The sequence below is a fragment of the Myxocyprinus asiaticus genome, chromosome 7 (assembly GCF_019703515.2).
Source record: "Myxocyprinus asiaticus isolate MX2 ecotype Aquarium Trade chromosome 7, UBuf_Myxa_2, whole genome shotgun sequence".
Taxonomy (NCBI): Eukaryota; Metazoa; Chordata; class Actinopteri; order Cypriniformes; family Catostomidae; genus Myxocyprinus; species Myxocyprinus asiaticus.
In genome coordinates this window covers 51587669-51611254 of record NC_059350.1, presented here as the reverse complement: position 1 = coordinate 51611254, position 23586 = coordinate 51587669, and the positions used below count along the sequence as shown (strand labels likewise).

Genomic DNA, 23586 nt, shown 5'->3' with positions numbered 1-23586 from the left:
CATACATCCCCTAAAATGAGACGAGTCACCCCGTGCCATTTATACAGTCATGAAATGACTCGCATTACATCGGGAAAACAAAGTTCCCTGTGAGATTGCCTCTGTGAACTCCACTCCATAGCCATTCCCCTCTTCACTTTATCTCTCTCCCTTCTACCATTTTAATCTCTTCTACCTATTCCTTGCTCGGGGCTGCCTCCGCAAGCTAAATTCGTCCCAAATCCCTCCTCAGCTAACCATAATTAAAGCAGAAAACATTCCAGGCTCAAAAATCCATATCGCTGACTCTTTCTCACTTTTCTCCAGAGATCCAGAGCCTTGGCCCTAGAAGAAAACTCGACATCAACCCCAGTTCCTCCCCGCCCAGAACTGAAATTCTTACAAATCACCCTCCCAGACTCCTTCTCCATGCCCCCCAGGACTCCATTCTTCAAAATGAAAAACTAAATTTCTGAAGCAACCACATCATTTAGTGGTGCTTCTGTGTCACTTTGGCTCACGTGTCGACTCGCTTGCTCTTCAGGACTCGCACCTTGGTCCTTTGTATTGCATATGCAACACTCTGTTAGTTGAGCTACCACGTAATTTGATCACACTTAAACAAGCTTGTAAATGTAGTTGGTTATGTAATGCAAACATTAAAATGAATCATGCACTTTAGTAAAGTTGTTTATAGACCAATCCTTTGTCAACATCACTGCTTACGTCTCACACACGGAAGTGGTGGCAGAAACAGTCTAACTTTTATCGGATTTCGTTGTTGAAAAATGATTTTGAGGATTCTCATAGACGGCTGTGGCTTCAAGCCATCAACAGAGCTGAATGGACTGAGGAGATCATTTCAACTCACGGCTTTGCTGCAGACAAGTAAAGCAGACAAAAAGAGTAGATGTACACAGTACTCAGCATCCTAAACATAATCTGCTCATCTGTGAAGACCCATGCAAATAAAGGACCCATTCATTGATGTGGCCCATCAATGAAAATTCTGAACTTAAAAATGGCAAGAAATCAAATGAGAGAGAACGGTGCAAAGATAAAGATATTTATGATAATAAAGACACACCTGGACCTCAAAATATGAGTTGCAGCCAGACCGAAGAAAAACCCCAAATCCACAGTAAGCAGAAAGTTTGTTGTGAAGCAGAGATGGTGTTTAACACTTGAGGAATTGAAAAGCATTCATATGGAATTATTTTTAATAATTATATTATAATATATTAGTTTTCAGCGTATTTTCTTGATTTTTATGTTTTTAATGTAGCCCTTTCAGACCTCAATGATTAAAATACAAAAAATCTTCAAAAAGTCCTTCTAATTTATGTTAAAAGACAGGTGGAATAGAGTTTATTTACTTTGTTTTTAATAATATGCAGTTGATTGTTATTTTGTGTTTTTTTTTTTTTTTTCATGTTTGACAGGAGGAAGTAGATGTTTTGTGCTGAGTACAGTGTGTCTTGGGCTCATATGTGTTCTCTTTGCATCTGACATTATAATACTTTATATCAAGATCACGGCAGAGAAAGGAAAATGTCACGAGATACAAAAATTTAGTCATACAGAGCAACCAAACTACAAACATGTTACAGGCCAATTAAATTGAACTAACTGCTGAAAAATATCCGTTACAGAGAAGCTTTGACTCTTTGAATCAGAAGAAACTGGAGTTGGAGACCACAGTCAAGTCTTTGAGTGACGAACTAAAGTAAAAAGCTCCGGAACGAGGTTTGTAAAAATGTGTTGCTTTTGTTTCACTTCACTGTTCACTTAAAAAAAAAAAAAAAAAAAAAAAAAAATACAATTATATTTGTTTGTGTTTAATGAAATCAGATGGGTGGCACTGGTACTTCATATCCAGTGAGGAGAACAGCTGGTCTGACAGCAGAAAGTTCCGTAGGGATCATGGTGGAGATCTGATCATTATCAACAGTGAAGAAGAACACGTAAAATTGGGAATTACACTTATTTCCTTTTTGTATACACACAGATGAACATGTCTTCATTAGAGCAGAGAGTGTAGATTGGTTTGTCTGAGACAGCGGAAGAGGGAAAAAATGAAATGGGTGGATAATTCAATACTGAATAAATAGTAAGTTCAAACTACTTACAGGAAAGCAAAATGTAACTGTATATTTATTTGTTTACACTTTTATTTATTTTCAGTTTTCAAATTTCTTGGTTCCCGAATGAGTAAATACTTAAAGGCTTTAGGTCCTGAATAATTGCCGCACAATGGGTCCAGATATATTTTCAGTGTGGCACACAGTTTTTGATGGTGTTGTAAATATGCATGTTTAAAAGACCACATTTTTAGTCTAAATAAATGCTAATTTAGATACTACCTCATGAAGAACTCTTTTTTTTTTTTTTTTTTGATTACCTGACATAGCATTTGTTTTACAGTGTATTTTTGTGCAAATATGCGCTAAGTATAGGCGCAAGTGGGTTTGGCAAAATCGCCCGTGCAACGCACTAATGGGCTGGGTCAAGAGCAATTTAATTCTGAGGTTCTTCTCTGGTTATTCCACCATCTACATCCTATTATATAGTCAATTCCCTCAAGCACCAGCAATATAAACAAAGACAGCACATTCATAAGAAGTTAGTAGTGCAAATGGACTGTATGCAATTAGAAGAATAGGAAATTATGCTCTTTTGTGCATTAACTGTGTCCTTGATGATTGTCAGGCATATTTCTATGACAGTGACACACTCCTTTTATACTCAGTAATTATTAATCATTTTCACTTACTAACACACAAATCATGGCTAGTATTAATAGTGATTGTATCGGCACTCACTTCAATTCTACACTGTAAACCCGAATCAAACTAAAAAAATTGAGGTAATCAGTGACATCATTTAAGTTAATAAATTACACATTTAAGTAAGTGGAACTGTCAAGGTTTGATTGTGTACTACTTATGCATACTAATTGCTCTTAACTTGAAAAATTTAGTAAGCTAGCTCATACATTTTGATGGCACTTTAAATTTTGTAAACCACCAGATTTTTTTTTATTTTATTTTTTTCCTCAACACAGATCAGTTATTTCCATCACTTTATTCACCCAAGTTAAGTCTGACTAGTGACTTGATCAATAATGGATAAAGTAGTAAGATACACACTTGGTATTGGTCCTCAACCTAAACTCAAGCTCCACTCTTCACCGTAATGGTAACCCCCAAAACTCCAACATAACAGAAACTCTTCTAAATGGCAACATAATATATATTATGCCCTTAATGTTCATTTTTATTCTGTTGTTGGTGTTCTATTACTGTCAAACATATTTGTGCATTTGAGTTGTATTGAAAACTACACAAATGAGTGGCATCCACATATATATATATATATATATATATATATATATAATGTCAACATGAACTATGTGTACAGAAAGTGTATATCTTAACTGTGTTTCTGTTTCTTCTTACCTTACATTACAGCACAATTAAGACTGAATTACAACACTACAGCAACTTAAATAACTTGAGAAATCACATTATTCACCAAAACTAGTTATATGTTTAATAGCGAGTACCTAAAAACTGTAAACAATGTGATCTATTTAACAATGTTGCCAACCCTTTCCATAAGTAAGCTGCATTTTGAATTGCTAGCGTTAAACTAGCCCTCAATAAAGCTGTTACGCCAATACACAAGCATGGTTTTATTTTATTTTTTTAAAACATGTTCAGTTTACCATTTTGCAAGCACTTCGCAACATTTAACATTAGCGCTTTTATTATGAAAGGGGAAGAAACTACGTCCCCTCCAGCATGAGAGTGATTGACAACAAGCCCCTACTTCTGTAGGTACCATGGTGATGATATGGTTACTGTAGTAAAACCATGGTAATATTTTGTAAGGGAAGGCTAGGGGTTTAGAGGTAGGGGTTGTAGTAGGGTGTCTGTGGGGGAAAAAAAACACAATAATGCTGCAGTGATGCCTCTGTACTTTATTTTAAAGATGTTATGCTTGCTTTTTACACTCAGTATAAATAGCATGTATCTGCCAGAGATAAATTCTTTAGTTTGTTTTAATAACAATTAACCTCTCAGAAATGAAAATGCCCACAGATAAATAAAAACCCTCATATATTTTTAAGTATAATTTAAGTGTCCAAATACTTTTGGGGGCAACACCCAGGCCATGCCTCAAACTAAAACAACTTCTTATGTGACATATAGACCACAATCCATCAAATCAATACCTGAGGCAAAATTGATACATATATGAAAGACAACCGAGAACTCCAGTCTCCTTAGCAATGTCCTCATGAGGGTGTCTGGCTTGGCTTTAATGAAGATAGAAAGAACAGAAATATAAGCATTATTCATCTTTTTTCTCATGGATTCAACTAAAATCACCTGCAAACCTGGCAAGGCTATATAGTGGATAGAGGATAATAATAGTGACCATATTGTACACTATTTCAAAGATGACAGATTAAATATAAGAGAAGTAAAAAAGAAAAGGTAAAAAAGTCAAGTGAGGACATAGTTTGTGCTGATGAATATGTCAATTTCTACTGCATTGCTCAAGACCTTGAGTAAAAGGATTGAAATATTTATAGGATGGAGGTGGTGGGGGTCAATTCACCTTTTCCGGTAATCATCAAGGCTGTTGTTGGCTTTGCATAAACAGTTTTCATAATCATTCGATAAGTAAATACTGACCTTCACTTGTACACAAGTACCCCGTGATGAAGAGGAGGGTGTGGCCAGAGTGTGCGTCTCTCTCTCGAACAGGCACCTGCGGCTCCCTCGTTATCTCGATCAGCTGATTCAGCACCGGCCGTGCATCGTCATGGCCTGGCCACGTCCTCCTCCTCATCACATACCCTGAGGCATCAACCTCTAGCCATCTTTATAATGTTTCACTGTCACAAGCACGGACTAAAAATGGTTCAAGAAACTAAAACGAAAACGAACATTTTTTTTTTTCTTTGCAGAAAGTAACCGAAAACAGAAACAAAGTCCCTTTCAATTGCTCTGGAGTGAAAAAGTTATATTTAAATGCAAAAAATTATTAGTTATTTTAATAACCAGTTAATTTTGTTACATTTTCTTTTATTTTTATTTATTTTATTATTATTATTATTATTATTTTATTTTTTATTTTTTATGAAACCACACAATCACAATACATTTTCTGAATGACACCTCTTCCTGTTGCCCAACAAATGGGGCTTCAATCTTTTTAGTAGAACATGATATTGATTCTGAGGGAAACGTCTGCATCACACATCTCTTTGCCTAATTACATGTTGTGGATGTGGCCTTCTGTTACATGAAAACCTTTTTGGCAACAAGGAAAAATACTGAAGTAAAAAGTACGTTTCTCAGTTGTTTCCAAGTCAGCTGTTAGATATGATGCATTAATACAGGTTTGATGCTGCCAGGTTTTGACTAAGAAGCAAATCTGTAATTAAAACAAATAATTAATATAAAATAATTAAAATAATTATCAACTGTAACTGTAAATTAAATAATTAACATAAGATGATGTTTAGTCCAACCATACCTACACAGTATGTATGCAGGAGAGAGGGATTTTTTATTGATTTTAGATGGCCATATGTACAGTATATTTGAAATATTTTATATATTTTTGGTATATATTTACTATTAAGAATAAATTTATTGAAAATATGATTTCTATGCTGATAATTCCCCCACATGAAAAAAAAAAAAAAAACAAACAAAAAAAAAAGATTTTATTTTCGCTTATTTTGGTTGAGGCAAGTCCCTTATTTTGAGCTTGTTTTTCCAGACCAGGTTGCTTGTTTCTCTTGTGAGATTTTGCAACACTGCCACTGGTATATCACCCACCCTTTGCACAGAGTACTGTCATTTTAAAAAGAATGTTATTAACCTTTTTTTTTTCTTTCTTTTTCTTTTTTTTCCTTGTTCTAATAGGAAAGAAGGATGCAGAATGCCAGAACCGGAATGAAACAAAATTATACTGTTCCTGCTCAGAATGAACCAAAATGAAAAACATTTAGCTTTTAGTCCCTGGTCACAAGCCTAAACAATTTTGGTACCCATTTGTTAAAGGATGGTTACATCATTTTACATATTGACTTTTGGACCCTACTGTATAAAAATACTTTATAAATGTAATTACATTACACATGAAGTTTGTTTAGTCAATTTTAGCCTTGTGTCTAATGAATTATGCAAGTGATAGCCTCTCCAATTTAATAACAAAATATTATCTAAATGTTATGCTGTTATTTCATTAAACTCAAACTCCCAAGCTAGAGAATGATTTTTCCTCATATTTTTACCTTGAAAAGCAAGAAAGAAACTGTCTTCTCGGAAATTAAGTGAAGTCAGCATGAATAATTGCATTGGGTGTTGTGACTCCCAGAGATGTATTGAGAATTGAGAGTGCACTCATATGTCCCATGGATAGGTGGAGTACAATGAGACGTGCTTTTGTGTGTGTGTGCTTTGATAGATGATTAAATCCCTGACAGCTATGCATGCCCAGTGCTTTGAGACAAAATCAGGGGATATCACTGATCCACATTAACCTTGGTCACTGAACTCCCTATTGTAAACCCGCCTGGATTTGGAGCACTTAGCGCTTACGGGTGCAGTGTGTCAAGGAGAGAAGTTTGAATGAGGTCATATTTTACACACCTGTGAGACTAATAACAAAATTGCATTTCTTTAGGAATGTAATTTTCATCATAGTCGCATGACAACTCATAATAATTTGTACAAGATGGCGAAATTGTAATGTATTGTTATGGTATGACTTCTACATATCAGGAAAGACTCGGGATGATTGGAATTAATATGAATGTAGAGATATTTAGATCATTTGGCGTAAGCCCCGTCCAACGGTTCAGAGCTCAGATACTTGCTGGAATCGTCAGATCCTACTGGAAGGCGAAGACGGCAGGGGAAGGCAGCTGTGTGTGCTTATAAAGCAGAGGCTGGATTGTGATTGGATGAGATGCCTGACTGAATGAAAGCATAAAGACTGCGAGTCTTCCTGCTAGAACTACCGGTTACACTTCCATTTCCCATAGAGACAAACCAATAAACAAACAAAACTTAAAATAATCAAATTTGGTTACTCGTTCCATACACGTGCCTATTTTTAAGTTCCCCTTCTGTCACTCACTCGACGTTTTATCGATGTAGTGACACTGGGGGTCGCTCTTGAGAGCCCCGATCACCTCAGATCTTTGAGAAAAGGCCAATGAGAATTGGTGAGTGGAATTTGCATGCCACTCCCCCGGACATACGGGTATAAAAGGGAGCTGGAATGCAGGATTCATTCAGATGTTTTCTTTGGAGCCGAGCGGTTGTACTATCAGCGAGCTGAATACTACTGCTGTTCCATTCACCTCTTAAGAAACGTATGCTGTTGGATATACAGCGCATTGCCAGCAGCTTTCTCTCCTTCTGCACGATGAGTGCAGATTTCACCCCTCAGTCGCTAACCCGTCCTATGCCGGGTACGCAGAGCAAGGTAAGTGCTTTGAGGTCCCCCTAAGTGCAGCCGCCTTGAGTAGAAGCAACGCTCCTCGACGTGGCGTTGCCTGCTCCCCCCCACCGCGAGGCCCCACCACCAGGTACATCAGACGCGATAGTCCCCTTAGTGCCCCTCGCCCGGAGCTTGGACACATGGCTAACGCTTTCCAACCCGTCGAGGTGGCTGGCCAGGACCATCCGATTCGGCTACGCGATTCAGTTCGCCAGGCACCCGCCCCGGTTCAGCGCCGTCTGCTTCACTTCAGTGCAGGGCGAGAACACCGCCACCCTGCGTGCGAAGATCGCGACCCTTCTACGCAAGGGCGTGATAGAGCCTGTCCCTCCAGCTGAGATGGGGAAAGGGTTCTACAGCCCTTACTTCATCTTACCAAAATAAAGGCGGTGGGTTGCGGCCAATCTTGGACCTGCGAGTTCTGAACCAGGCCTTACACAAACTCCCGTTCAAGATGCTAACGCAGAAACACATTCTGGTGTGCGTCCGGCATCAAGATTGGTTCACGACGGTAGACCTGAAGGACACGTATTTTCACATCTCGGTTCTACCTCGACACAGACCCTTTCTATGGTTTGCTTTTGATGGCCAGGCGTATCAGTACAAGGTCCTCCCCTTTGGCCTGTCCCTGTCCCCTCGCGTCTTCACGAAAGTCGCAGAGGCAGCTCTTGCCTTGTTAAGGGAAGTGGGCATCCGCATACTCAACTACCTTGAAGACTGGCTGATTCTAGCACACTCTCGAGAGTTGCTGTGCACACACAGGGATTTGGTGCTCAGGCACCTCAGCCTAACATTCTAGGTCTTCAGGTCAACTGGGAAAAGAGCAAGCTCTCCCCGGTTCAGAGCATCTCTTTTCTCGGCATGGAGTTAGACTCAGTCTCAATGATAGCATGCCTCACAAGCGAGTGCACACAGTTGGTGCTGAACTGCCTGAAGTCATTCAGGCAGAGGACAGCGATTCCATTAAAAAAATTTCAGAGGCTCCTGGGGCATATGGCTTCCTCAGTGGCAATCACACCGCTTGGGTTGATGCATATGAGACCGCTTCAGCATTGGCTTCAGACTCGAGTCCCGAGATGGGTATGGCACCGCGGCACACATCGCGTAGCTATCACGCCGCACTGGCGCCACTTATTCAGCTCTTGGACAGACCTTGCATTTCTATGGGCAGGAGTTCCCCTACAGCAAGTGTCCAGACGTGTCGTGGTCACCACAGACGCATCCAAACTGGGCTGGGGCGCCGTGTGCCACGGGCACACAGTTACCAGTTCCTGGTCAGGACCGTGACTGGGTTGGCACATCAACTGCCTAGAGTTGCTGGCTGTACTACTCACCCTGCAGAGGCTATTGCCATTGATCCAGGGCAAACATGTGTTGGTCCGGTCTGACAACACAGCGACAGTAGCATATATAAATCACCAAGGCGGCGTACACTCTCATCGCATGTCGCAACTCGCCTGCCATCTCCTCCTCTGGAGTCAGCAGCGGCTGAGGACGCTGCGGGCCACTCATATCCCAGGCAGCCTCAATGCCACAGCAGATGCACTATCGCGGCAGGCAACGCTCAGCGGAGAGTGGAAACTCCACCCCCAGGTGGTCCAGCTGATTTGGAGTCGATATCAGCACAGGTAGACCTGTTTGCTTCCCATGAATCCTCCCACTGCCCATTCTGGTATTCACTGATGGGAGCCCCCCTTGGGACAGACATGCTGGCACACAGCTGGCCCCGGGGGCTGCGCAAATATGCATTCCCCCAGTGAGACTTCTGGTACAGACCCTGTGCAAGGTCAGGGAGGACGAGGAACAAGTCACCCTCTTGGCCCCATATTGTCCCACTCATACTTGGTTCTCGGACCTCACGCTCCTCGCGATAGTAACTCCCTGGCGAATTCCCCTGAGGAAGGACCTTCTTTCTCAGGAACGGGGCACCCTCTGGCATCCATGCCCAGACCTCTGGAATCTCCATATCTGGCCCCTGGATGGGATGCGGAAGGTCTAAGCGGTCTACCATCAGCAGTCGTAGACACGATCACTCAAGCCAGAGCTCCCACTACCAGGTAGCTTTATGCCCTAAAGTGGCACTTATTCGCAAATTGGTGTTCTTCCCGAGCCGAAGACCCCCAGAGATGTGCAGTCGGGTCAGTGCTCTCATTTCTACAGGAGAGGCTGGAGGGGTGGCTGTCCCCCTCCACCTTGAAGGTTCATGTAGCCGCTATAGTGGCTCACCACGACGCAGTCGACGGTAAGTCCCTTGGACAGTAGACCTGATCATCAGGTTCCTCAAAGGTGCCTGGAGGCTTAATCCTCCAGGCCATGCCTCTTCCCCTCATGGGATCTCACTGTGGTCCTCCTGGGCCTTCGGAGAGTCCCATTTGAGCCACTAGAGTCATCGAGCTGAAAGCCCTCTCCTTAAAGACGGCCCTCCTGATTGCGCTCACCTCCATCAAGAGGGTGGAGGACCTGCAAGTGTTCTCTGTCAGCGACACTTACCTGGAGTTCAGTCCAGCAGATTCTCATGTGATTCGAGACCCCGACCGGGCTATGTGCCCAAGGTTCCCACGACCCCCTTCAGGGATCAGGTGGTGAACCTGCAAGCACTGCCCCGGGAGGAGGCAGACCCAGCCCTGTCATTGCTGTGTCCGGTGCGTGCTTTGCGCATCTACTTGGATCGCACGCAGAGCTTTAGACACTCTAAGCAGCTCTTTGTCTGCTTTGGTGGACAGCGGAAAGGGAACGCCGTCTCCAAACAGAGGCTTGCCCACTGGATCTTGGACACCATTGCATTGGCCTACCAGATCCAGGCCATGACCACCCCCTTGTGGGTTCGAGAACACTCTACAAGGAGTGTGGCGTCCTCGTGGGCACTGACCAATGGCACCTCTCAAGCAGACATCTGCAGAGCAGCAGGCTGGGCAACACCCAATACTTTCGCGAGATTTTACAATCTCTGGGTTGAGCCGGTTTCGTCCCGTGTTCTTTCAGGTACGAACAGGTAGAGTTCGGTAATACGGAACAACTGGCTGGGTTTATCGCTTGCGTATAGCGTCTTTCCCCTCCCCTGAGGCAAAAACGTGTGCTTTTACCCCCAGTCGAGTTCACGAAGTCATGGACCCTGGATGTCCTTCCTTCCTAGCCCTATGGTTCATGAACTCGGCGGAGGAGTTCGCAGCTAGCCCCACTATGGGGTCTAATATGCCCTATACTAGGATAGGTGCTCCACAGGTGCCGATTACTCCGGTAACCCCTGTGATGTATATTCCGCGGTACGGTCTCCTTGTCGGCGGACCTGCGTCTCCCTTGGGCAGAGCTCTCTCTGCCCCCGGTCGCTGTGTTTGTAGAGTTCCCCCCTTTTTTCGTGGCGGGACCTACCACTGCGCCTCTTCCATGTGCAGCTGCTAGGCCCATGTGTCGTATTGCCACATGTTGACCTCCCCTTTTGGGCAGGATGTGGTCTCCGCAGGGTCTTTTTCCCCTGAAAGAATAGGAAAGGATAAGAACACTTTTCCCGATGCATATGATAGCATTAGATGGCCCCAGCTGAATCTAATACTCTGTGGAGAGAAAACATAGAGAGAAAAGGCCGCGGCTGGTGCTCCCATGCTAGTTCCGTCGCTTCCCCCCCTCAGGGATGTGGGGAACTACATGATGTCTTTTGAGGCGTTGGGGTAGGTTACGTGCAGTCTGACGCACCTGCTATTATGCACGCAGCAGCTTGCTTGCACCTGCATCGGCAGTTCATGTAACACGGTTCAGCTGTTGTGGCGTTTTTCCATAGGGACCCCTAGTGTCACTACATCGACACAACGTCGAGTGAGTGACAGAAGGGGAACGTCTCGGTTACTGTTGTAACCTCCGTTCCCTGATGGAGGGAATGAGACGTTGTGTCCCTCTTGCCACAACGCTGTACTAGCCACTGAAATGGCCGGGACCGTGTCTCGGCTCCTCAGCACAAAACCTGAATGAATTCTGCATTCCAGCTCCCTTTTATACCCGTATGTCCAGGAGAGTGGTATGCAAATTCCACTCGCCAGTTCTCACTGACCTTTTCTCAAAGATCTGAGGTGATTGTTGCTCTCAAGTGCGACCCCCAGTGTCACTACATCGACACAACATCTCATTCCCTCCATCAGGGAACGGAGGTTACGACAGTAACCAAGACGATTTACACATTTTAATTGTATAACAAAATTTCATCATATTAATTTGTCATTTAACAAAATTAAATTGATAAAACTTAATATATATCTATATTTATATCTTCAACTTTAGTGTGTCAGTAGGAAATATAAATGTTAAACTCCAAAAATTGAATTTTGTTATGAAATTGAAATGTGTAAATCTTAAAAAAATTGGCTTTTTTTTTTTTTTTTATGTATAAACACTTTCCTCTTCTTGTTCCAAACCTCAGTGTTTTCTTTCCCTCGTAGTACAAAAAAGCTATTTTCTTATTAAAATCATGGTTAGGTTTAGGGTTTGGGTAACGGGTTAAACTTAGGAAAAATATTATTAAAATTGTTAATTGTATTGTTTATTTTTCTCTGTTGGAGTAAAACATATAAGTATCATTTTTAGTACGAGCCAACTTATAAGATTTCTTACTATTCTGCCATCTCGTACTATTATTACAACTTTTTATGAGACCAGGTTGGTCAGTTTTATTCAAATGAAGGTATTCATATGGGGAGACATTCAGTAACTATAAGATGTTCAGTCAAAAGTCCAATTACACTTGCTTGTTGTCTCTAGCAGTGGTTCTGTATTTTGATTTAAAACTCCTACTATTAAAAAAATAATAATAAAAAAAAAAAAAATATTGTAAATTAGAAAAATATTTGTTTCTACTATCCTCCGAATTCCAATATTGTCATATTTTTGTAATAGCTCTTGGGTTAACAAGTGAATGCAATAAAAATATACTGGCAGACATTCAGGAAGGGTCAGATTTTATCCGTAAATTTTAACTGTGTTCACAGGACAAGGTTTTTTTTTTACATAAATGTCAAGTTGTCACATTTTTATCAAGGCAGATTTTCATGTGTTTTAGATGTTGCATTTCTATTCAATTTATTGACTACAATTTCTGTTTGCAAAACAATGGTTTGATATTTTTGTCTGTCACTTTTACATTTTTGCTGTTTCATGAATTATTTAGCAGTTCCTAATTTTACTGTTTAAATTGTGCTGAAAGCCCTAGGCTTCTAAATGGTTGCCATAGTGGCAACTTTCCCCATATAGTGTGACAAAATGCCCCACTAAAGAGTGCAACAGTCTGATTCTGAAGTAAAAATCACATATTTTCTTTTAATACAGGGGTATAGGTTTATAATAATAACTTATAAACCTTTAAAGATAGACATACCATGAGCTCTGAGGTTGTTAATCAATGGTACATACTTCTGTTGAAGCCATCAGTTTGAGTTATTTCATTTTCATAAAATAAAATAAAATATAGATAAGTTTAATAGCAACATTTTTTGTGAAGAACTGCATTTTCCATAATCCCAAAGAAAACAATGCACCAATCAGAGAATCACAGCTAACAAAGGACACTGTTTGTATATGTATATATAAATATTTAGCAAAACGAAATGTTTTTTTTTTTTTTTTTTGGATAATAACAGTAGTGATAAAAACTTTTTGTAGCCTAGACTTCAAGGTATGTGTCTGTTCTGAAACTGACTTTCAAAAATAAACCTACCCTGAGAAATATGTACTGGAATAAACAATATGACAACTAGTCCTGATCTCCCCTAAAATATACATCTTATAACACACTGTCTTTGGGTGCTATTATTTTTTGTGGTTTATTGATTTTGTTTTACTGCTCGTTTTTTGACAGCGTTGTATGCATAAAGTATGAAGATTGAAGGATGTTGCATGTATTGCGTCACCTTTGTCACTGTGCATTCTTTGATAATCTTGTGGTTACTGTGGTGCACATGTACAATACTAACTGAGTTAGTGCTGAAGGGCACAAGACAGAAAGAGCCCAAGCAAGGTCACATCACTGTCTGAATGAACCATTTTAAATCATTTGTATTCTATTCGAGCTTGGTGGGCATATGAGCAATGAATGACAGCTTGGGATACAATTTTGATACTTGTATTTTAAAATATAAATTCAAAATGTATAAAGGTTCCAAAAGAAAACAAACTAATAAGGTTATGCTTTATATTAAATGAAGAGAATACAATTTACAGAGAATACAGAATACAGTCCTTGCAATGCAAGTGAATGGTGACTAGACCATGAAGGCCAAATAAAAGCAATCCAAACACACCAGTGACTTAATCCATCTTTTCAGAAGTGATATGATAAGTATGTGTGAGAAACAGATCAATATTTGTTTTTACCATTTATCTCCACTTTTACTTTTAAAATGTGAAAGAATGTGAAAGTGAAAGTGGACATTTATAGTAAAAAAAGGACTTATAAAAGGATTATATTTATGCTGCCTTTATATGCTTTTTGGAGCTTCAAAGGTATGGTCACCATTCCCTTGCTGAGATATTATTCTAAAAATCTTTGTTTGTGTTCTGCAGAATAAAGAAAGTCATACACATCTGGAATGACATGAGGGTGAGTAAATGATGAGAGAATTTACATTTTTGGCTGAACTATCCCTTTAAACTTACTCTGAATTATGCTGATGTGAAAATGTCTTGGATTTAAACTAAACATAAGGTGGTAATATCAAGAATCCTTTAGATGTTTGTTTACTACTGAGAGTAAGATCTGGAGAGAGCAGCAGTGTTTACTCACTAAGAAAACTTCTAGAACTTTGAAAGCACTGTCTCAGTTGAGGACTTTTGTCCACTTTATCTAAATTAGCTCATAGCTTGCAGAAAGACAGACCAAAAAGTGATGTTTCCCAAAGTCAACCAGGGACATTCTCTCCTGGCTTTAATATCAAAAGCACTGAAAGGAACTTTGTCTCAGGCGATGGCACATGCTCCATATGTGATGTTGACAGATGTGTGCAGTAATTAAGCTGCCAGAGGTGTCTTCTCATTATTCTACTCTTCTCCCATGCGGGTCATGTGTTTCTATGTGCATGTGTATGTGTGTGCATGCATAACCACATGTGTGTTATTTGGCCAACTGAAGAGCTCAACTATTAACTGCAATAGCAAAGTCATGAAGATCAATTTTATTGAGACACATGTGTTATAGTGGTGCTTACTAATACAGTTTATGCTACAGCAATTATTGATGTCTGAAATCATGCAGCTTGATGAGGAGAGGTGTATTATTATCATTATATTGAGACTATGCTGGATCAAACTTAAGATTTTCACCGGGCGGCTGATAAACTTAGACTTACATTGAAGGAGTGACCCAAGCCATATCTAAAGACCAGAATATCATACAGACTTGCAGGTGGGCTCTTTAGACTTGGGCCAGTAAACAGGCAACAACCTAGCAAACACCCTAGCAACCATAACAATGTGGCAACCACCCACATTTGATCTCATTACCGTCTAGTAGAAACAACTGAGAAATTAAAAAGATCAAATTTGTGATTTGACTTTCTTTTGGGTGGAGACCCACACTGATATCAACTTTAAACACTATTGTTTGTCTGAATTCTAATGTATCACCCAGTCTTTTGTCCTTTGTCATTTCATCGGGTTGGTCGGTCACTCTCGTTTGTTTGAATTTACGAGCCGTCACTTTTACGCATTTAATGGAGTGATTTCTCTTTCATAAAGCATGTGTGTTGTTGGAAGGGGATCAATTTGAGTGATACTGACAGAATCATCTATTCTTAAAGGGATAGTTCACCCAAAAAGGTAAATTCTCTCATTATTTACTCACCCTCATGTCATCCCAGATGTTTATAACTTTCTTTCTTCTGCTGAAAAAAAAAAAAAAAAAAAAATGTAAGATGTTTTAGAAAAAATATCTCAGCTCTGTAGGTCCATACAATGCAAGAGAATGGTGGCCAGAACTTTGAAGGTCCAAAAAGCATATAAAGGCAGCAAAAAAATAAAATAATAATAATAAAAAAAAAAAAAAAAAAAATTAATAAAAAAATAAAAGAAATAAATCCATACCACTCCAGTGGTTAAAGTCATATCTTCAGAAACGATATGGTACATGTGGTTGAGACACAGATCAATACTGAAGTCCTTTTTTACTATCAATCTCCACTTTCACACTCTTCTTTTTTTTTTTTTTTTTTTTGGCATATCATATTTTTCTTGCATATCGCCTACTATTGGGAAGGGAGAATTTATGGTAAAAAATGACTTAAATATTGATCTGTTTCTAACCCACACCTATCATATAGCTTCTGAAGACATGGATTTAACCACTGGAGTCTTATGGATTGCTTTTATGCTGCCTTTATATGCTTTTTTGGAACTTCAAAGTTCTGTCCACCATTCAGTTGCATTGTATTGACCTACAGAGCTGATATATATATATATATATATATATATATATATATATATATATATATATATATATATATATATATATATATGTATATATATGAATTTACATTTTTGGATGAACTATCTCTAAAGGGAAAGTTCACCCAAAAAAAAAATAAATAAATACTGTCCTTATTTACTCACCCTCATGTTACTTCAAACACATATGACATTCCTTCAAAACGAGATGTGTGATGCCACAATGTTAGCCTCAGTCAACATTCACTTTCATAGTGTGGAAGAAAGATGTGCTGAACGTGAATGGTGATTGAGACTAACATTCTGCCTAACACCTCCATTTGTGTTCCATGGAAGAAAGATATTCAAAAAGGTTTGGAAAAACATGAGGGCAAGTACTGATGACAGAATTATCATATTTTGGTGAACTATACCCTTTAAAACAGCAGATTTAAAGCAAGTGTCCTGTTAGTCAGCCATCGTCATTATTGGGCTGATCTTTCAAACTGCTTTCAGATCTTGCTATAGATATTCTGTTCTCCATTTCCCTGTGGTTGAACACGGCCAACTGGTTTGACAATCAGCTTCTGATGTTTTTCTACTACTGCATGGAACAAACAGTTTGATATAAAAAAATAACAAAAAAAATAAATAAATAAAAATACTGTAAATCTCATGCCAATTCAATATTCGAGGGCTCCACATAAAAAATAAATAATAATAATAATAAAAAATTGTGGGATTTAATCCCTGGTAGTTGTTTTTGTTATAGATTTTGTTCAGTACACCCTTTACTGTTACAGAAAATACAAAGGTGGTATTCTGTCATCATTTACTCACCCTCAAGTTGTCTATAACTTTATTTCTTCTGCAGAACACAAACAAATATATTTTGATGGATATTTTTTTATAATAAATGAGTTTTATATAACATAATATAATAATAATAATAAAATTTGGGCTGTTGATTAACACGTAAACAAAATTAATGCAATTAATCATAATAAGTAAGATTCCTGAGCAATTCAAGCTTGAAGTACCACCTGTTTTCTCAAGGGGGCAGTAATCAAAACTTCAGCTGTGTAGGCAACGCGCAGCTTATACAGAGAACAAACCATCCCTTCAGGAGACAGCATAACACGAGGAGGCATTCTTGTGTTCAAAACACAGTTTGATGGGGTGCAAATCCAAACTTAGAGATCTCAAGACGTGTTTTTTTAAGTATTAAACTACGTTTAACTTGACACAGCGACCTAAAAATTGTATGTTTATGTTGCGATGCAACCAAAGTGAGACGCTGCAGAAGGTGTTCGTTGACACGTCCTTAGACAACCCCTCATTATAAATCTCGGGCTGATTGACAAATTAAAATTACAAAATGGATTGCTGTGAACTGTAGGCCAATGATTGGCTTATGTTCAATAATATGCAAATAAACAATACAATGGATTCTAAAGCCACTTTTTGTATTGTCTTATCAATGCTTAACTCCTCTGCCAAAATAATGTAATATATATATATATATATATATATATATATATATATATATATATATATATATATATATATATATATATATAGTATACAGATAATTAAAATGCATACATTATTGTGGCAGAGGAGTTAAGCATTGACAAGACAATACAAAAAGTGGCTTTAGAATCCATTGTATTTATTTTTTTATTTAATTTTTTTTTTTTGTGCATATTTTTGAACATAAGCCAGTAATTCGATTTAAATATAACTTTATAATTCTTTCATCATTATACTCTATATTGAATTACTGTTATTTGATGGGCTTTCTCTGCAAATATTTATATATGCGATTAATTGCAATTAATTCAATTCATTATTTGGCACACGATGTAATTAATTTGATTAAAACTGTACTCGATTGACAGCCCTAAATATAATATAATATAATATAATCAGGTTGGCTGGGTTCCAGAAACAACAGTGAAAATGTAAAATTGGCCAAGACAAAAGCTGACCAAAAAAGAGAGACTTAATATTATAATATTAAGTCTTAGTTAGTATTTTAAGTATTTGGAAATCTTTCGATATTTTAAATTTCAATTATTTGAAATACGTTTTTAAAGCCTTCATTGAAATCATACTTCCCTATTTTATTACATGATTCCAAGTTAAATATGAACAAATGACTTGAATAAATAAGAACAGATATATCTTAAGAAGCACGAATATTTGTGTGACAATTAATCATCATAATCGGGAAAGCCCTAAAACAGACAATTATTGTCATAATTGCAGTTAATTTTAGACAATTAATCATCAGCCAAATTTAATAATCGTGACAGTTAACTCAACATTGTATGGACAAAAACACATCATACATCCTCAAAAATATCTTTGTGTTCCGCAGAAGAAGTCATACCAATTTGAGATGGCATGAGGGTGAGTAAATGATGAGAGAATTATAATTTTGGGGTGAATTTTCTCCTTAAATAGTCATCATAATAGGCACTTAAAGTCAATATGAAATCAAAATTGACCCTATTAACTTTCAAATAAATGTCACTTAATACACGCCACTGGTTGAACCAATGTAGCTACAGTATGTCTAGCTAATTGGAATACACAAGCAAATAGAGCACTGTTTTGATGGTGCCACAGAGCCACAGTCTTTACACATTTTGGTGGATTAAACCTATAAATGGCTTACTTATAATTGTCTCTGCATGTTAAACTGGGATAGGAGAATATTTTAACATCTAGAAAAATGCTTCACCCTAAAAATAAATAAGTTGTTAATATGAACATTTCTAAAATCATAAAGATACAAACTTTGCAATCTTGCTCCTGGACCATTCATTTTTACTTTCAAAACTTGACGTACCTGCTGTTTTCAAAAGCAGAAATCCAGTCATGTTAAAAAAAAATAAATAAATAAATAAAAAAATGCCATTTGTGACACTAAGCACTCAGAAAAATGTATGTACAGATGCGAGAATAGTTAAACAGTTCTTCGGGCAAAAATTGTGAAAAGAGTAGTCTAACCTCCAGATCGCCCACTCAAACCTGTCAGCCAAGTGTCCCATTTAAAAGAGGCAGCCATTCTTGCTCACCTCATGTCTGTTTTCCGCTCTGTCCCTCCCCTTTTGAAATATAAAGTGGGACATGGGGTTGCCTTTCAAAAGAAACATTCACTTCACACCTCAAAGGTATGTAGCAGCTCTTTCTGTTTCCTATCACATTCTCCTCCTAAGCTTAAAACCTATTTCTACATTGTGCATATTTGATGCTATTCTCTGCCAAAAAGTCAAGGATGCAAAACATTTGGCTGCAGGTAACGGTGATTTATCTTATTATTATAATTTTTGCAAAGCAGAACTGTATTTCTCAAACATTCTAGTGAAACATACCCGTAGTATTAAACTTCTACAATTAATTCAACCCAAACGGCTTAAAGTACAGACTCCATTCAAACTTTGTTTTAATCTTAGGTGTGCAATATATATATATATATATATATATATATAGTGTGTGTGTGTGTGTGAATGTGGCCAAAAGTTTAGAAGTCTCCTATTGACTTCAACATTCAAAATGCAACATACACAGGTTAAGACTAATATTTGCATCCTGAATTATAGTGCTTGCAAGGTGAGCACTATACTGAAATTCCTCTTATTTCTCTTTTATTAATTTTCTTCTTCAACATAAACTTTTGTAATTAAGCCCAAACTCGTTATACTTTTTAATTATCATTAAGTTTGAAAATCTACCATTGACTTATATTTATAGAATGTTCAGTGATGATGTCATTGTAATATTTGCATATGAATTCAGATTGGTCTTTCTCACATCTATTTACAAACAGAATTGTCACTGGTCCTCCTTTTTTGCATCTACTTCACTATAGCCACTGCAAAGGCTGCACAAAAGACATGGACATTCACAAAGGACACATACTTGCAGTCAAAAATAGCCATAGAGGGCGCAAACAAGTAAAACCTAATGCAGTGCTCTTGAGCTACATTTTTATAAGTCAAACTTTTTTTAACTTAACTATTTTTAACTTTAACATGCCATCTTAAAACGCAACTCTCATGTTGCGACATGCTAAAAAAAAAAAAAAAAAAAAAAACTGAGATGCAACACAATTGTCAAAAACATCCTTATGACGCATGTGTACACAGGCCAATAATTAAAAATAGCGCAGATGGGATGCAAGAATGCTTTCTGTGTGAACTTTGCCTTATGTGTTGATATTCGTGCATAGCCGAGTTTCAGGACAACAGTAAAGCGGCTCGGATTCAGCATTATATTTATGCAGAATCAAAGCCTAACACCTAAGCTTACTGGCATTTCCTTCAGGAAATGCAAATCTAGTTTCATCATGTTTTAGAAAATGAAATATCAACAGCCTCAGTCATAACCACACCATAAATCTAAAAACACTTTAAAGACCAAACGCATGGAGCAAAAACAGACAAAATGTGGTGTGCTGAGGTAAATGGAGGGAGGGGGAATTTAAAGGTGCATTCAGTATTTTGGGGCTAATTTAAAAAGTTTTACACATTAACTAATGTTCCTTATCTGTCACTCACTCGACGTTGTGTCGATGTAGTGACACTAGGGATCACACTTGGGAGCCCCAAACACCTCTGCTTTTTGAAAAAAGGCCAATGGAAATTGGCGAGTGGAATTTGCATGCCACTCCCCAGGACATACGAGTATAAAAGGAGCTGGTATGCAACCACTCATTCAGATTTTCTCTTCGGAGCCGATCGGTTCTATTCATTGAGCTGAATTCACCGAGTTCATTCAACCTCGTCTGCTGGATTAACGGCGCATTTCAGCGGCTTCTCCCCCTCTGCACCCGTGTAGTGCAGAGAACGCCCCTGGGCGCTTCATCAGAACAGCAAAAAGAGAGTATATTCTAAAAGAGTATATTTTCAACTCTAAAAGAGCGGCACACATGGAACGTCTTTTTAAAGATGCCTTTCCGTTTGTGTGTTATTCCTGGTTGCGGTCGTTATCTCTCCGCTTCTGACGGCCACGGTCACTGTCTTATGTGTCTGGGCGCTGCCCACGCGGAGACTTTGTTCGTGGATGGGTCTTGTCCTCATTGCGAGAACATGACCATGGCAACGTTGCGGTCGCGGCTTGCCTTCGTAAGAAAGCAAGCCACCCCAGCAGCTCCCAGCCTCGGTCCTTCTACCTACGGGTATGAGGCCTCGTCGGTTAGCACTGGGGGGTGATTTGGGGACTCCAATGGGACCACCTCCGCCGGGTAACCCCCCACGGACCTCCCATTCTTCAGCACGCTTGCTTGCCCCGGTTGGGCTCTCGGATGAGAACGCCGGCTTGTCTCAGGGCAAGTTCGACCTCTTATTAGGGGCCCGGGAAGACGATAAGTTATCGAGTGCAGCATTGGAGAGCGGGCTCGTCCATTCTGACGTGGAGGCTTCGGCTGGGCTTCCCCCTTCGGGTGTGGTTGCCCAGTCTCAGGCCGACACGGAAATGATGGACATGCTTTCCCGGGCAGCTGCGAGAGTCTGGCTAGAGTGGAACTCTCCACTCTCCCCTGAACCCTCGTGGCTCGATGATTGGTTCCTGGGCCCAGAGCGCCGCTCACGGCCACGCCCCGCCCCAGTTCCTTTCTTCCCGGAAGTGCATGAGGAACTGACAAGATCATGGGGGGCACCTTTTACTTCCCACTCTCACTAACCTCGATGGTGGGGTGGCCAAGGGGTATTTGGTGACTCGGGCAGGCGATGTCCACCCTGGTGATCCAGGAATGCCACCTTTGGCTCAACCTGGTCGACATGAGAGAGGCTGACAAGGCACAGTTCCTTGACGCCCCCATCCCCCAGGTTGGCCTGTTCGGCAACACCGTCGAGGACTTTGCCCAGCATTTCTTGGCGGTGAAGCAGCAGACAGAGACCATGTAGAGCTGAGGAGGGCGGGGCCGGGTTGGAATGAGACACACCCGGTCCCCAATCAGCCTGATGGGGCGCGCGAGGGATAAAGGTGGCCGGGGACGACAGTTCGAGAGAGAGAGAGAATTACAGACAACTGTGCTGTGTTTTTAGTTGTGTGTTTTTGGTTGGGTTTTTGGTTAATAAATTATTATTTAAGTTGTCAAGCCGGTTCTCGCCTCCTCCTTTCCACTGAACCCCCTTACAAGGTGCCGAAACCCGGGAAGGAGGAGGGATTCCCGTCGCAGGATCCTCGACAGAGTGGTTTCCTTGTTCTCTGGGTCACATGTCAGGTGTGCAAGGCCGTCATCATGACTATCGTCCACCGTCCCATTTTGGCAGGTTCGGCGCTCCAGCAGCGGACCCCCCGCCCCCTGCGCGCCCAGCTGTGGCATAAACATGCCCACACCGGGTTGGTTCTGATGGACTGCGGGAACGATATTCCTCCTCCCCCCTCCCCGGCCAATCTTATGGTGGGTATAAGGAGCCAGGTAAGTGCTTCGATGTCCCTGGACTCAGCACGGCCACGGGGCTCGAGCCCCTTCGACGTGGCGCCTCAGGCTCCGCCCCACTGCGAGGCCCCACCCACCGGTACATCTGAAGTGATTATCCCCTTGGTCCCCCTCGCCCGGAGTTTGGAGTCGTGGCTCGCGCTTTCCAACCCATCACGATGGCTGAACCGGACCGTCCAACTCGGCTACTCGATTCAGTTCGCCAGGCGCCCGCCCAGGTTCAGCAGCGTCCGCTTCACCTCGGTGAAGGGCGAGAACGCCGCTACCTTGCGTGCGGAGATCGCTACCCTTCTACGGAAGGGTGCGATAGAGCCTGTCCCTCCAGCCGAGATGAAGAAAGGGTTTTACAGCCCCTACTTTATTGTACCAAAGAAAGGCGGTGGGTTGCGGCCAATCTTGGACCTGTGAGTACTGAACCAGGCCTTGCACAGACTCCCATTCAAGATGCTGATGCAAAAACGCATTTTAGCGAGCGTCTGGCATCAAGATTGGTTTGTGGCGGTAGACCTGAAGGACGTGTACTTCCACGTCTCGGTTTTACCTCGACACAGACCCTTCCTGCGGTTTGCTTTCGAGGCCTGTCCTTGTCCCCTCGCGTCTTCATGAAGGTCGAAGAAGCAGCCCTTGCCCCACTAAGGGAAGTGGGCATCTGCATACTCAACTACCTCGATGACTGGCTGATCCTAGCTCACTCTCGAGAGTTACTGTGCGCACACAGGGTTCCTGGTGCTCAGGCACCTCAGCTGTCTAGGGCTTCTGGTCAACTGGGAAAAGAGCAAGCTCTCCCCAGTTCAGAGCATCTCTTTTCTCAGCTTGGAATTGGACTCAGTCTCGATGACAACGTGCCTCACGAATGAGCACACACAGTCGGGGCTGAACTGTCTGAAGGCATTCAGACAGAAGACAGTGGTTCCACTGAAACTTTTTCAGAGGCTCCTGGGGAATATGGCATCCTCAGCGGTTGCCACACCGCTCGGGTTGATGCATATGAGACCACTTCAGCACTGGCTTCAGACTCGAGTCCCGAGATGGGCATGGCACCGCGGGACACATCATGTGGTCATCACACCGATCTGTCGCCGCCTTTTCAGCCCTTGGAACAACCTTGCATTTCTATGGGCAGGGGTTCCCCTAGAACAGGTCTCCAGGCATGTTGTGGTTATGACGGACGCCTCCAAGATGGGCTGGGGCACCTTATGCAATGGGTACTGGCCCGCAGCTGTGTT

The 23586-nt window shown here is 40.7% G+C and overlaps 1 protein-coding gene across 1 annotated transcript in view; it reads right to left on the bottom strand.

Annotated features, from left to right (window-relative positions):
- LOC127444346 (receptor tyrosine-protein kinase erbB-4-like) overlaps window positions 1–23586 on the bottom strand; it is a 297320-nt gene that overhangs the window by 162405 nt on the left and 111329 nt on the right. The gene's annotated exons all lie outside the window — the stretch shown is intronic.